The 14,400-nt window shown below is 37.6% G+C and overlaps 1 protein-coding gene and 1 long non-coding RNA gene across 2 annotated transcripts in view; one reads left to right on the plus strand and one right to left on the minus strand.

Annotated features, from left to right (window-relative positions):
* AGTR1 (angiotensin II receptor type 1) overlaps nucleotides 1-10,300 on the minus strand; it is a 45,419-nt gene extending 35,119 nt beyond the window's left edge. The window contains exons 1-2 of the mRNA XM_003992030.6: nucleotides 10,046-10,300; nucleotides 767-851 (exon numbers count right to left, since the gene is read on the minus strand). The gene's annotated coding sequence lies outside the window, so the exon portion shown is untranslated. The remainder of the gene's footprint in view (nucleotides 1-766; nucleotides 852-10,045) is intronic.
* The window catches only part of LOC123380101, a 692,161-nt gene that overhangs the window by 196,010 nt on the left and 481,751 nt on the right, over nucleotides 1-14,400 (plus strand). The window lies entirely within an intron of this gene.

Below are 14,400 nucleotides of genomic sequence, written 5' to 3' on the forward strand. Positions count from 1 at the left end.
TGAGTTTTTGTCAGGAGAAAAAAGTCTTTTGATCTGGAAAATCCAGGAGTCTTTTTATGAAAAATATCAGGCAGGGCCATGTGACAGGAAATGGATGGAGAGAGCAGTCCCTGATTACTTATGCTGCCCTCTCAGGTTCTGACTGTAATGCCCAGCGGCATGATTCATACCTACCAGAGGGCTAGGCTATGTGGGGATTAAAGGGTACCTTGTCTCCAACTCCACATTGCCCTTTTCCCTATATCTTACTGGAGTAAGGGGAACTTTCATGAAAATAAGACTGAGAGACGTCTGGATTTTCTGAAGGTGAGCAGGTCAAGTTTTAAGGTTTATGTTCTTTGGACATACAGTCTTTGGACATGGCTTTTGGAAGTGAGTGCTTCACAGAGCCCCATTGGGTGGCTGAGGAGAGAACACAATCTCCCGTTTCTCTTAAAGCCCTACATAGTGTGAAGAGTACCGTTCAGAGCAATCCATCCGTGGCCACAAGGAGATCCTTGCCGAGGGGTTGCAGATCTCTCATATGGTTTATATTAATACATGAATATCTTGGTAATATTCTAACATGGTTTACCTTTAAAATCATATAAATATATGCTCTTAGGCTGCATATAAGGAATGAGATAAGAGTGGAATTTCATTTTTTTCTGCATCCTCTGTTTCTGTCACTAGACAATGATATATGTGACTTGTTGTGCTGCCTCCACTATTGACACATTAGAGAAAACAACTGCCCAGTACCGTGCTATAAGTGTAAGACATTTACCTGGATGCAGAACTTCTAGGATGGCTTCAGTGTCTTATTCAGATGAAAACTCGGCCATTTTAGACCAATTTATCATGTATTAAATCTGGAAAGACAAAAAGATTAGTGTGATTCACTGAATATGGCCAGATTTTCATTTTTTAATTGACAGAGTAAGTATTAACACTACATCTTAAAAATGTTTTTGAAGGGAATGAAACCATCTGGTCCACATCAAGAATATATTTTTCCTTATGTAGAGTTAGGCCGTACTAAGTGGCAGTCTGTCGTGGGGTTACGTCCTCTTCCTGGTTGTAGTCGACATCTTCCCTTATTCCCTTGTAGATACTCACCGGAGAAGGAGAAAAAGTGTTGTTGGGTAAAATAGTGCAATCTTATTCTAAGACACTTCTGTAGACATAGCTCCTAGTATAAGAAGTATCATAATAGATTAGATTTTTAGTTGTGAAGCTACAGGTAAACTTTGATAAATGATCCTTTTTAATATAAACCTATATGAGTGTTATTTTACCATAATTTAAAAAATCTTCTTAAAAAGAGATCTTTTTTCTGTATTTCTGTTTTTATTTTTTCATTGTAGTAATACATGTGGTTTAAATGTCAAGTTACAAAGGAGTGTAAAATAAAAGTACATGTCTCCTAGCTCTCTGGAATGGTCTCTCTAGATCCACTTCCTAGAGATACTTACTACTAATAGTTTCACGTGTATCCTTTTAAGACTTTTAAAAATGTATACACATGCATACAGATGTGTATATCCATGGTTTTTCATTTTACACCTCCTACTATTCTGTTGTGTGTTTTTTTTTTTTAACTTAACATGGCTAGATCTATAATATATGCATAAATCTACCTCGTTTATTTTGATGACTATACAGTATTCATTGCACTGATTCATGATAATTTATTTAACCAGCCCCCTGTTAATGGATCTTAAGGTTTTCTTTTTTTAGTTTCTCATTTTGGCTGCTTAAAAACATGCGTCAATGGTTCTATTTATATGTGTGCATTTTTTAAGTGGTATATCAGTAGAAAAGTTTCAAATGTGATTGTTAAAGCAAACTGCATACTCCCAAGTTTTTGAAAGATACTTAAAAATGTCCTCTACAAAGGCCATACCAATTTTTGATACTCCAAATCTGGCTTTTATCAAATCTTAAATTTTTTTTGTCAGTCTTATAAATGAAAAGTACATATTTGTCCTGATTTGCATTTCTGTAGTTATAAACGAGGTTGAGCTTTTTCTGTTGTTGTTGTTTCCTTATTGTATGTAGTTACTCTTCTACTAGTTTGCCCATTAATGGCCTTTGCTTATTTATTTTTTTTAAAGTTTATTTATTTTGAGAGATGGGAGAGCGGGGAGGAACAAAGAGAAAGAGAGAGAAATCCAAGTGGCTGTGTGTGCAGTCAGCATTCCTGAGTGGAAATCAAGGCTTAACTGACTGAGCCACCCACACACCTGGGGTTTTGCTTATTTTTTAGTTGGGTTGTTCATTGCTTCTCATGTTAAAGAGCTCACGTGCTATTCAGGAAACTGGCATTTTATATGTGATGTGTGGCAAGTAGCTTTCTCAAGTTCCTGTTTCTCTTTTGACTTTGTTTATGGGTCTTTTTTACCATATGATATTTTAATTTTCTTATGTAGCCAAATTAAGCAATATTTGTCATTATGGATTTGGGGGACACTTTTCAGTAAGAATATTATTCAAGCTGAAAAGTTATTCAAGAAGACTATAGGTGTGGTGTCGGTTACCTTTTAAACCACAATGTATACCAACTTTACTATAATGTTGTTATATGGAAGGATTTTGGCCTTAGAGAATCTCTTTTTATCCCTATATTTCAGTGGTTTTGTTGTTATAGCAAAAGAAATTTCCCATAAGATTATTTCTGTCTTAAAAATACTACCATGATATTAATTTTCTAAACTCTTGTAGGGCACTAGTGTCCCTCAGGAAAAAAAAAAATTAGAGAAAGTATCAGATTTACTAATTATCATTCTCTACACAGTTAATGGCAGTTGTCTAAAGATCTGAAATCTAGAGTGGGTTAGATTGAAAGTAATAGTAATTCCGAGACAAACAGAAAGTAAGAAGTATAAAAGTAATAGAGTTTCATTATAGGAACTTTTGAAAGCACATAAAAAAAAAAAAGGAAAGAAAAAAGTCACTTTTGATCTTAGCCTTGATCTTAATAACCCTCAAAAGCTTCTAAGATTTGTTATATATTTTTCCTAGTCTTATCTGGTTCACAGTGATGCAGACAGTTAAAAAAATATATCGGTTATTTTAATCACAAATCAGTGCTAATAGAACTGTTTCCATTAGAATACCAATGGCCCAAGTAAGGCCTTAATGGCAACTTGACAGTAATCTAAACACCCACACGCACACACTGGACCACACTCATGATTTATGTTTATATGTTGCTCTATAATGATTATCTTTCCTTGCCGTTAAATATTATTAAATATGTAAAAATGGCTATATAATGTCACATCATATGGCTTAACCTAACAGAAATGTAAAAGAATAGATTTGTGTTCCTCTCAAAAATGTATTCTGTTAACTCAGTAGACCAAATGCCACAACGCATTCAAGAAATCATTACGTAGGAATCACATCAGATTCTTTTCCATTCCTGATAAAGTGGCAGCAATTAACTGTGTGAAGGTTAAGGGCTGGGATCCATCATGGTACAACATGTTTTATGTGAAGTGACATCATTTGAATGGAAAGATTACTAAAGCTGGGTTAATGGAACATTCTTGTTCTAGCAGCATACTACACAGATTTAGAAGCATGTAAAATACATTTGAATTGGATATCGAGAAGAGTTTGGGTCAAAAAGTGAAGGGAATAATAAAAGTATAAATGTATAAAGTTTACTAGAAGAAATGCTGTGAGGTCATTCATTCATTCATTCATTCATTCAATTTGTTTAGGAAAAAACCTGGTGCAGATTCTATGCAGCCCCAGTCACAAATATTTGGGCTCACTGAGACCAGCAGGACTGTAAAAGGTCATAAGAGAGTCACTGCTGTATCATTTATCACTTATTAGCTTTAAGAAACTCTGCTGCTACATGCAGGATGTCTCCTGGGCACTACCGCCCCTCTAAGCCCCAGGTGCTTGGCATTATGGCAGCCCTGGGTTGGTTGTGTCCTAAGCCTTAAGTTACAAATTAGACACTGTACTGTTAGGGCTGCTTAAAGTTCTCGATCTAAGCAGCTGGTGAAGTTCCATCTCCCAAGGATGTCCCTTTATCACTGAGAAAATTATAGCTGCTCAGTCCTGTTGACACACCTCTCCTCTCAAACGTGATCACAGGGAACCCAGACTCACTTCAGTCTTTTGACCAACATCAATGAGCCCCTGTCAGAACAACAGGCTTTTGGCCAAATCCAACTGACAGCTCTCAGAAAATCTACATGCACTGGGAGAAATCGTTCAGAGACTGAATCATCTGGGGAGTCACTGCCTTAACATAAGTCACCATTTGCTTGCAAACTGACTAGTAAGTAACTATATTCAACTAGTTTTGTGAACCATGCTTGTAGATAAGTGTTTATATTAAAAGCTGAAAGAGTGATATATAATTTGAGTTGGAAGGCTGAATAGTTTGTATACGTAGGGAATGCCTTGTTCAAGAGAAAACATTTTTTATAGCATCAGAATACTCAAAGATAAAATGAGTAAATTATAGGTAAGTTATGAGAAAAACAGAGATATCAAATCTTAAGTTTTAAATAATGAGCTTTCATAAATTTAGTATTTATTTCCCAACTAAAGAAAGAATTTTTAGAATTCTCCATTATTTCACTTAAAGGTAATATGACAGGCAAATGTTGCAACTAAAATAGAATAGATCTTATTTTTTCTATGAGGGAAACAGAACTTGATTTCAAATGATAATGTGAAACAAATTCTCAAATAATTAGCTGGCCTTAAAAAGCAGGCAGTGTAGCGTAGAGCAGACAGTGCGGCGTGGCAGGTAAGAGGACAGGAATCAAAATTCCTGTGTTTCAATCTTTACCAGTTACCACATTTGGGTGAGTTTCTTATCTTGTTATTACTCAGTATCCCAGCCTATAAAATGAAGATAAAGCAATGATTATTTCATAGGGATGTTGTGAGGCTTATATAAAAACAATATTAAAGGCTGAACATTGTGTCTGGCGTATTATTATATGTGCTCAATAAATGTTAGCTTTATGTAAAAATGTTAATTTATTAAAAAGCCAATATAATCTTTAGGCAATTATTCCTAACAAGTCCTGGGTGCTGTATGCATACTTGGACTTCTCTAACTTCATTTTGCATTTGAATCACCTGGGGTTTTTGTTAAAAATGCAGATTTCAATGGGTCTGGGTGGAGTCAGAAAGTCTGCATTTCTGACAAGCTCCCACATGTTGCCCACGAGGCTGGTCTTTGCCTTAATACCTGAGACAATTGTGGATGGTTGCTCCTAATTTATAATACAGTGGTTCTCAGTAGCGAAAATGGGAATAAGGGAAGTGTAGACAATATGTACAGATTTAAAATCCCAAGTGATTGTAATATGCTTGCCTTGCCTTTTCCCTAGTGCCTGAAGAACCACTGATTTGCTATTTCAACTTCTATTTCGTTTCTCCATTTCTTACTATATTCTCTACTTTCCCCCTTGCCATTACTGTTTTAGACTAAAAAAACAGTATTAATAGTTCCCCAGTTACTAAGAATAAAGCATCAATTTCAAGCCATTTTATTGTGTATAATAGGATACTCTACTCAAATGAGGTTAGACAAATGGTTTCTCTCTAATATATCTCTTCTAAACTATAGGGATCTGAAAAATATATTTTCCATAGCTTTAGCTGAAAACAAACAAACAACAAACAGGCAAGAAAGTGATGTGTGGAGCATTCAGTAATAGAATACAAAGATGAATTGTATGTGGTTCATAGTATCAAAGGAGGTATACTCCCATAAGGAAGGGAAAGTTGTAGATATTATGGAAGTGGCTGAAATCAAACAGTGTGACCCCAGCATACGTTCTACCTGCTCTGAAAGGTAGGACAGAAGGGGGCTTATTTTTAAATGGCTTTCCACCCCAGTGGCACTAAGATGTTTGGAGAGACTCATAGCCAAATATATACTCAGTTTGACCAACATCTCTCTAGGGCAAAGACCATTTTTATACTTTCATGTGTTCGTAAGGATCTAACATCACTCAGATCCATAGTATTCCCTCTGTAAGTATCTTCTACATATAATTCTTTATTTCCCAAGTTGGATAAGAGGAGCTTTGATTAATATTAATTGGTAAATAGCTAAAGACATCTTAGAGAGCAAATTAGCAATCATAAACTCTCTTTAATAGTACACAAACATGTATTTGACTCCAACATTCTTACTCTGAAGTTAACCAAAGTATTAAATCCACTGATCTAAATAAGTTTTAACATAATTTGGTGAAGAATAAAACAGCTTATATGTGCATAAAAGGAACAAGAATTCACATAAAGTTTCACCCAACTGAAGGATTATTAATCTATAATTTTAAATTTTAAGGACATTTAGTCCTAGGACTTTGAATATGAAGGCTCAATGTGATTAGGAAAAACAAAGCATACCCATTTCTTCATCCATTTTCTAAACTACTAAATGTTAGAAAAATAATTAAATGTGATACTAGCAACACAATTTAAAATATTCTTAGATCTATGAAGGAAACTCTAATAATCATTTGCAAATTCTAGACATTTATTTCCACTTAAGACATTTGAATGATGCACCTATTTAGGAACCAGACAAATAAAATCTCTTTTAAACTGAGTTACAAGAATAACGTAAAATATAGCAGTCACACAATATTTACAGCATGTAGTGAATTCTATGTTAGTAAAATATTTGGAAGATGATTTTGTTTTTAATACTCAATGGAATCTTCTTCCCTTGTGACCATATGCTATGAAGAGAAGGAATCAAAAATCAACAAAACTTTTAATGTTAATACAACTACTAATATCAAGATTCACTTATTTCCGTTTCTATCACTGTTCTAGATATAAACTTTTGTTTTCTATTTCCACTTGTCAAATATCATTAAAATTATCACTGACTAATAAAACATTTGGCAAATTTATAGCTTTTTTTTTCTTTTTTTGCTGTCATTTATTTTGGATGTGTTTTAGAGCTTTAAGAGGATAATGGTGGTCATTTGCCAGTTCAGTTAAATAGTACCTTAAATCCCTAACGGACTACTTGATTTAAGATGGTTTTCTATATTAAGCTATCAAAAAGTTGAATTTTGGTAGCTAAAATTCATATAATGAATAAAATATAAAATAATAGCTAAATTTAGGCTAGAAATGGAACAAAACTTACTTTTACTTATGGGAACTATGGCATACTATTTTAATAAGTACCTACATGACAAGATACACAAACCATGTAATCCAATGACTTTAGGCAGTTTTGTAAGGGAACCCTTAGACATATTTTGAAGAAAAATAATAGCACTTTCCAGTGGTAATGAATTTAATAGGTGATTTACCCGGTTTACTAGATAACCTGGGAGAAGAGCATTCCTAACCTGGCCTTGACTGCTTTGTCATAGTTTGCTGGTCTGGCTCTATATTTGTTTATTGCCACCGTGTGTCTTCAGGACAGCTTTCTAACCCTCACAACACTTGGATTTACTTCCAACAGCTAAATAAAATTCTTAATTTGCCAGCTTACTTGGGAGACTCTCTGGCATAGCCCAGTCATGACTGAGTAAGGCAAAGCACTAGGTAAACTAATGAGTGTGGGGCCAGAGGCTGGGAGCCTGCATCAGGCAGCCAAAACATGCAAGTGTTATGGGACTGGTCTAGGTCCCTGTAACAAATTTGAAAACAAAACATAGCAAGTCCGTTATCTGTTTGAAAAGGACATGGAGATATTCACCATATAATTAAACTCTTAGTTTTAAATGCCTCTCAGCTAAGTATTTTACCTGGGCTTTTGTTAAGTAGCAGATTAAATTTTCTTTCATTTATTTTCCCTCTCGAATTGGGCAAATAATTAGTGATAGTACCAACAACAGTAATAAGCAGCAGCAACAGACCAAAAAATGCACACACACACCCCCACACCCACACACTTCTTACCTCAAACTAGAACACACACACACACACACACACACACACACACACACACACACGGCAAGAAACCTGAACAATCCATAAATTTGCTTTTTTTTTTTTTAACACAACCAGGGTTAGAGAATGACAGTAAAGATTTAAGCTCAGAACTCTTGAGATGGGGAGCGTTGGCAAAGCGATGTAGTGACTGAAAGACATTTTATAAATCTCAAGGAAGGTAATTCTTTCTTTGGCATCAGTGGAACCAGTAGAAGAACACTAGGTTTCTTCTGAGTTGGATGATGGAGCAAGTGACTCAGTTTAAGATCAAAGAAGAGCCGAACCAGGAATCGAGGCTTCGGGATGGCCACAAAGAACAATGAAGTCAGGAAAAAAAGGGAGAGACAGAGTAGATGACAGACTCGACACTCATCAATGTGAAACTTTAGCAAATGCTGAGACCTGGCAACTTAGGGTACACTCCCTGAGCTTTACACCACGTTATGGGAACTGCCAGCCATTATCAGGAGGGATGGACTTTCGGAGCCAGCGCTGGAAACCTAATAGTTTTCCAGAATAGGTAATATACCAGGAGAGTTATTTAGAGAGTTTTAAGGGTCCTAAGCATGGGCAAAAGGGTAATTATTTTAGACTACTATTTTTTAAGCAAATAAATAGGAAACAAAAGGAATCAAGGAATTTTATCACTGGTGGGAACCTTATGGTCAGGGACCTGAGGTTCAGGGTTGTGAAATAACTCTCCTGAAAGCAAGCAGCCAGTTAAGTGGGTCTCTCCATTCGACGGCTTCCTGTGCTTCCCTGCCCCTGCACTGTCTGTCAGGAGGGTGGCAGAATCCACCACAGCCTGAGACAGATGACCTAGGTGGGGCCTTTAGAGCTAGGGAAACACTACAGGAGGTGGGGGAGCAGGCAGTTTCTTCGAGAAGACTTACAAAAGGGTTATAGCTAATGCTAAAGGAAATAAACACCCGGGGACCCAGGACACTCAGATGGTGTCTATCAAGAGAATCATGTTGGGGATGAGGTACCTAATAGGAGAAACAAGTTGCTCAACAAAGTTATAAAACAGAACAGTGTGTGCCAGATTTCTTGCATCCTTCACTGTTACTTTCTCTTCTCTGAATGACACTAGACATAAATATAGCCAACTCCCAAATTTGATCCCAGGGGAAAATGAGCACCCAAACTTTTACTGAGAAGAGGAGGCTTGGAGGGCTCCAGTAGTGGGATTCTGATACACCGCCAGAAAACAAAGATTAGGTAAAGAAGCCCTAGATGGATACAATAACGGGGTTTCTACTGGGTGCCCAAAGACGATGGGGCAGGAGACACTTTGGGAAAGACTTGCTGAGGTCTTGGGGAGAAGTAGCAGGCTGGCACTGTAGAGAGACTGGGCTGCACAGTTAAGAGAATTGGAGAATGGGGTGCTAGATAGGTGGTGTGGAGGGAAGGGGCCAACCAGAAGCTTCTCTTAAAATCGCGCCTCAGTTACAAACGTGGACTGACCAGGGCTATGGAGATTGGGGTGTCGAGACACCCCAGCTTCTCCCCCTCACCAATCTGATGAATCAGAGGGCACCTGGGGACACCTGAAGGTGGGACAGTTTGTCCCTGGTGGGGGCGGCGCACAGTACCAAGGACACACAGGGTTTGTGGGGAGGGGTGAGGGGAAGAAGAGCCATGCTGGGCGTTTCCTGGGAAGCAGAGGGGGAGGGTGGGGACACTCTTAACTTCACCTTTGGAGTAGCGTAACTTTTAAATGGACGCCCCGCGGGGTTTTACCGGCTTCTTGCCCCGGACACGGTTAAAGGACAAGAGTTAGCTAAAAGCCTTGGAAAGAAAGTTTATTTGGTTGGATCCCATTTTTGCAGATTTCTGGCTTGTACTCGAAAGAGTCTGGTCAAATCAGAGTGACCTTTTGGGGGCACGCAGCGAGCAATCTCAAATTGTTCCCTGCAACCCAGGCGCCCCTCACCTGATTTGGGGAAAGGCAGCCTTTTCCCGGTGGGCGCCGACCGGAACTGAGCTCTCTCTCTCCTTCGTCCCCGGGAGCCCACCAGCACAGCACCCGCGGTGAGGACACCTTGACAGGAAACTGACCAGCCCCGCCCCGCGGCCCCCGAATCTGCCTGGGCAGTCCTGGTCGACTTACCCGCGCCCGGGGCCCTGAGCTCACGTCGGACAGCGAGTTGGCAGCGCTGGTGCGGGGCTTCCGCCCGCGTCTTCCGCGTCCCGGCGGTGCGCCCTCACTCCCGGGGTTCGCTCGGGCTGCTCCCCATCAGTCGCCGTCCCAGCCCGAAACAGATGCTCGCTGTGCCTGCCACCACTGCCTGGGGCCCTGGGCTGATGAGCGCGCTGGAAACGTCCGCGACGCGGCAGCTCTGAATTTATAGCGAGGGGCGTTGCTGCTCGGTAGGTTCCAGGGATGAGGCACTGTTTTGCATTCTCTCCTCCTCCGCCCCGCCCCTGGAGACCCTCTTGGCCCAACCCCCTCCCTCTCCAGATGCTGACGGAAGCGGGAGGATGCCACAGTCATCGCCAGTGTCACCTACCAGATCCCTGCGCACGAGGCGAGGCTCGGAGCCCTGCGTTGGGGAGGGTCGCTAAATGGAAGAGAACTGGGGGTACAGGAGAAACAGTTCATACCCGGGATAAATGTTTCCCTACTCTCTCTCTCTCTCTCTTTTTTTAACTTGGAAAACTTTTTAAGGACGAATTCGGGAACTTCTTTTTCCTGTGACTAACTCAAACTTTGACAATAGGGTTGTGGATCATAAATGCCATAGATTAATTTCAGGTTTACAGAGTGAAAGGGTGGACATTTATATCCTCCCATTGGGCATGCTATCAGAGTTGCATGTTTAAAACTGTAATAATAGAAAAACTTGAAGAACAAAATATGACCAAATATTTAAGGAAGAATTAGTATAATTTCTTCACAAGCTATTCCAAAAAACAAGAGGATCATTTCCCAACTCATGCTATGAGGCCAGTATTGCCCTGATCCTAAAACCAGATAAGACATCATGAAAAAAAGAAAACTCAAACAAATTATCTCTTATGAATGTAGATACAAATCCTCAATAAAATCAACAAATCAAATCTAGTAACATATAAAAATACCCATGATCAGGTGAGATTTACCCCAGGACTGCAAGATGAGTTTACTGAAAATCAATTGAGGGACTGCATCATATCAATGGAATAAAGGACAAAAACCACGGGATCATCTTAATAAATTAGAAGAAGCATTTGACAAAACTCATCACCCTTTCATGATAAAAATACTCAACAAACTAGGACTGGAAAGGAACTTTCTCAGTCTGTAAAGTCCACCTGTGAAAAACTAACATGATACTTAGTGGTGAAAACTGAATGTTTTTGTATCTAAGATCAAGAACAAGACAAGGATGTTGGTTCTCCTCACTTCTATTCAACATTGTGCTAGAGGTTCTAGCCAGGGCAATTGGGCAAGAAAAATAAATAAAAGCCATCTATGTGAGAGTGGAAGTAAAAGTATTTTTATGTGCAAATGACATGATATTATATTTAGAAAATCCTAAGGAATCAGTGAAAAAAAAAAACTAGTAGAGCTAATAAATAAGTTCAGCAAGGCTTCCAGATATAAGATCAATATACAAAATCAGTTGTGTTTCTGTGCACCAACAATGAACAATCCAAAAGTGAAATTAAGAAAAATTGCATTTACCACAGATCAGAAAAAATAAAATACTTAGGAATAATTTAACAAAAAAGGTAGAAAACTTATATTCTAAAGACCGTAAGACATTGAAAAAAATTAAATTAGACCTAAACAAATGGAGTGACATTCTATGTTCATGAATTGGAAGATTTCATATTGTTAAAATGGTAATACTCTCTAATAATATACAGATTAAACAGAATTTGTATAAAAATCCCAACAATCTGTTTTTGAAGAAATTAACAAGATGATCCTAAAATTCGCATGGAAGTGCAAGGGACCCAGAATCGCCAAAACAATCCTGAAGAAGAAGAGCAAATTTGGAGGACTCATTTTCCTGATTTCCAAATCTACTATGAAGCTGTAATAATGAAAACAGTGTTTTACTGACATAAAGATTGTTATACAGATCAATAGAATAAGAATTGAGTCCAGTAATTCTAGGATATTAATGGTCAATTTTTGACAAAGGTACCAAGACAATTCAATGGGGAATGAATAGTCTTTTCAACAGTGTGAAGACCAGTGCCAGTCTGTGAGTGAAATTTGGAAATGCTCCTGTAATTATTGTGTTGAGATTCAGAACTGCTTTATATCTTTATATCTAAATTTAGTGCTATAAATAATTAACCATAGTCAGATCTGTACTAAATTCCAGCTTAGTTTTAGAAATGATGATATTTTTGAGGACCAGAAGTCTCTTAGAGAGTCAGCTGTTTTGGGTGCAACCTCTTCAAAGGGTGGGCTTTGCTCTTAGGAATATTATATTATCGGAAACAAGCAGATGAGAAGGAAAAGTTCCCAAGAAATTAATGGCATCGTTATTACTGTGATGAATCAGCTGAGTAATGGTATGGTTTAAGCATTGGCTTTTCTGGATATAATAACACATTAATACTATTCAAAAAGATGGACATTAGAGTTGACTAGAGACAAGGATTTGAAGCCCAGCTGCAAATATATACATGCATGCATATGCATAGAAAAAGATGAATGTACTTTCAGTAAAATGCATGCAGTGGTTGTTCTGAAGTTAGTACTTATGGAAAATTTTAGATTATATTTGCTTTTTATGCTTGTGTTTATTACCCAAATTTTTTATAACAATTATACCAGTATATCAGGTAAACTAGAAGGCAGGGAGCTTAGCATAGGAACTATTTGGAGAGCAAGGAATGTCTATGTGGACACGTTTTGCTCCCACTAAACTTGAAGGTCTGATGGCTGCAACCACATAAGTATGCCTATACCTGAACTTTAGGGTATTCCTGTAGTTTAGAATATGCAATTGGTTCTCTCACTTATGACAATTCAGTACTTAGCATTTATATAAGGAGGAAGTGTTATAAACATATGTAAATATTCACAGTGTTCAGGTTTGTTTCCAAATAGAGGTCCATCCTTGTGACTGTAGTCTATTCTAAGAGAATAGAGCCAGGCTTTTGAGATGGATACCATGGCAGACATTAACCTAGTCTGCTATTGCATGTGCTTCAGCTTATTGTCTCAGAGAGAATATTGGGTAAGACTGATGACATTATATACTCTTATCCTATGTGTACTTTCAAATGAATTCATAGTATATATCTGCTGGTGATTGTAAATTGGAACTCATACATATGGCCACTTACATTACTCAAAATGGAAAAAAAAGAACATTTTCTGTATTTCTCTTGTTCTAAAATTTAATATATCATTAAGCCTCATCAACTTTAAACTTACCGAAGGAACTTCATTCCAATTTTTCTCTCTCCACTTTTTAAAATTTTTACCTCTATGCCTAGATTCTCTCAGATGCCTTTCACATCTCTTCAGGTTTTTTATTTCCATCATTTTGCCCATGATGATCCATTTCTAGACTACCTTCCAATCTTTGCCACTTGAAAACTTGCCTATCCTCAAAGACTCAGATCACATGCCAGTTTTTAATTTTCCCACTCACATCTGCCAGAAGTTACCACTTTCTCCTTTGAACTTTGTGTGACTGTTTCTGAAAATATAAAGTAGCATGAATTTATGGAAAGAGATGTTCACTAGATGTTTAGAGACCTGGAGTCCATTTTCTATTCTCTTAAGAGGTATCAGTGAAGGTTGGCCAAACCAATGGATATCTAGATCTTTCCTTAGATTTAGTTTTTCTGATATCCAGTTTACAAGTTATGTGAACTTGGGCAACATATTTAACCTTTTTATGCTTCAGTTTAATTATTAGTAAAATGTGAGTACCAATAGACCTAATTCATTGTGAATGAGGATCAAATGAATTAATACATGTAAAGTAAATAGAACAATGCCCGTTCTATATTAGTGCTTAAAAAAATGTTAGCTTTAAAAGAGAATAACCCCAATAATTCTAAACAGGTGTGTTGTCCAATTATCCAAATATAGTCCCTACTCTAAGAAATATTTTTGATAAGATAGGGATCTTACTCAATGTACTTTATCAAAATTGATACCCCTGCTTTTTGAATAGTTTTATAGGAATATAGAGAAAGAGAAGACTATGACAACAAAAGAACATTGTTGAGTATTTTTTTTTTTTCATTGTTGAATATTCTTGATTGGGGCACGTAGATAGCCTCATTAAGTATAACTAAGTTTTACAATGCTATGTATTATAATGAGGATCTATGTCTCAGGAAGTTTATTTAAATTGTCCATATGGTGTTTTCACTCTTATGTGGATCCTGAGAAACTTAACAGAAACCCATGGGGGAGGGGAAGGAAAAAAAAAAAAGACGTTAGAGTAGGAGAGAGCCAAAGCATACGAGACTCTTCGAACTGAGGGTTGATGGGGGGTGGGA

The sequence above is a fragment of the Felis catus genome, chromosome C2, assembly GCF_018350175.1.
Source record: "Felis catus isolate Fca126 chromosome C2, F.catus_Fca126_mat1.0, whole genome shotgun sequence".
Classification (NCBI taxonomy): Eukaryota; Metazoa; Chordata; class Mammalia; order Carnivora; family Felidae; genus Felis; species Felis catus.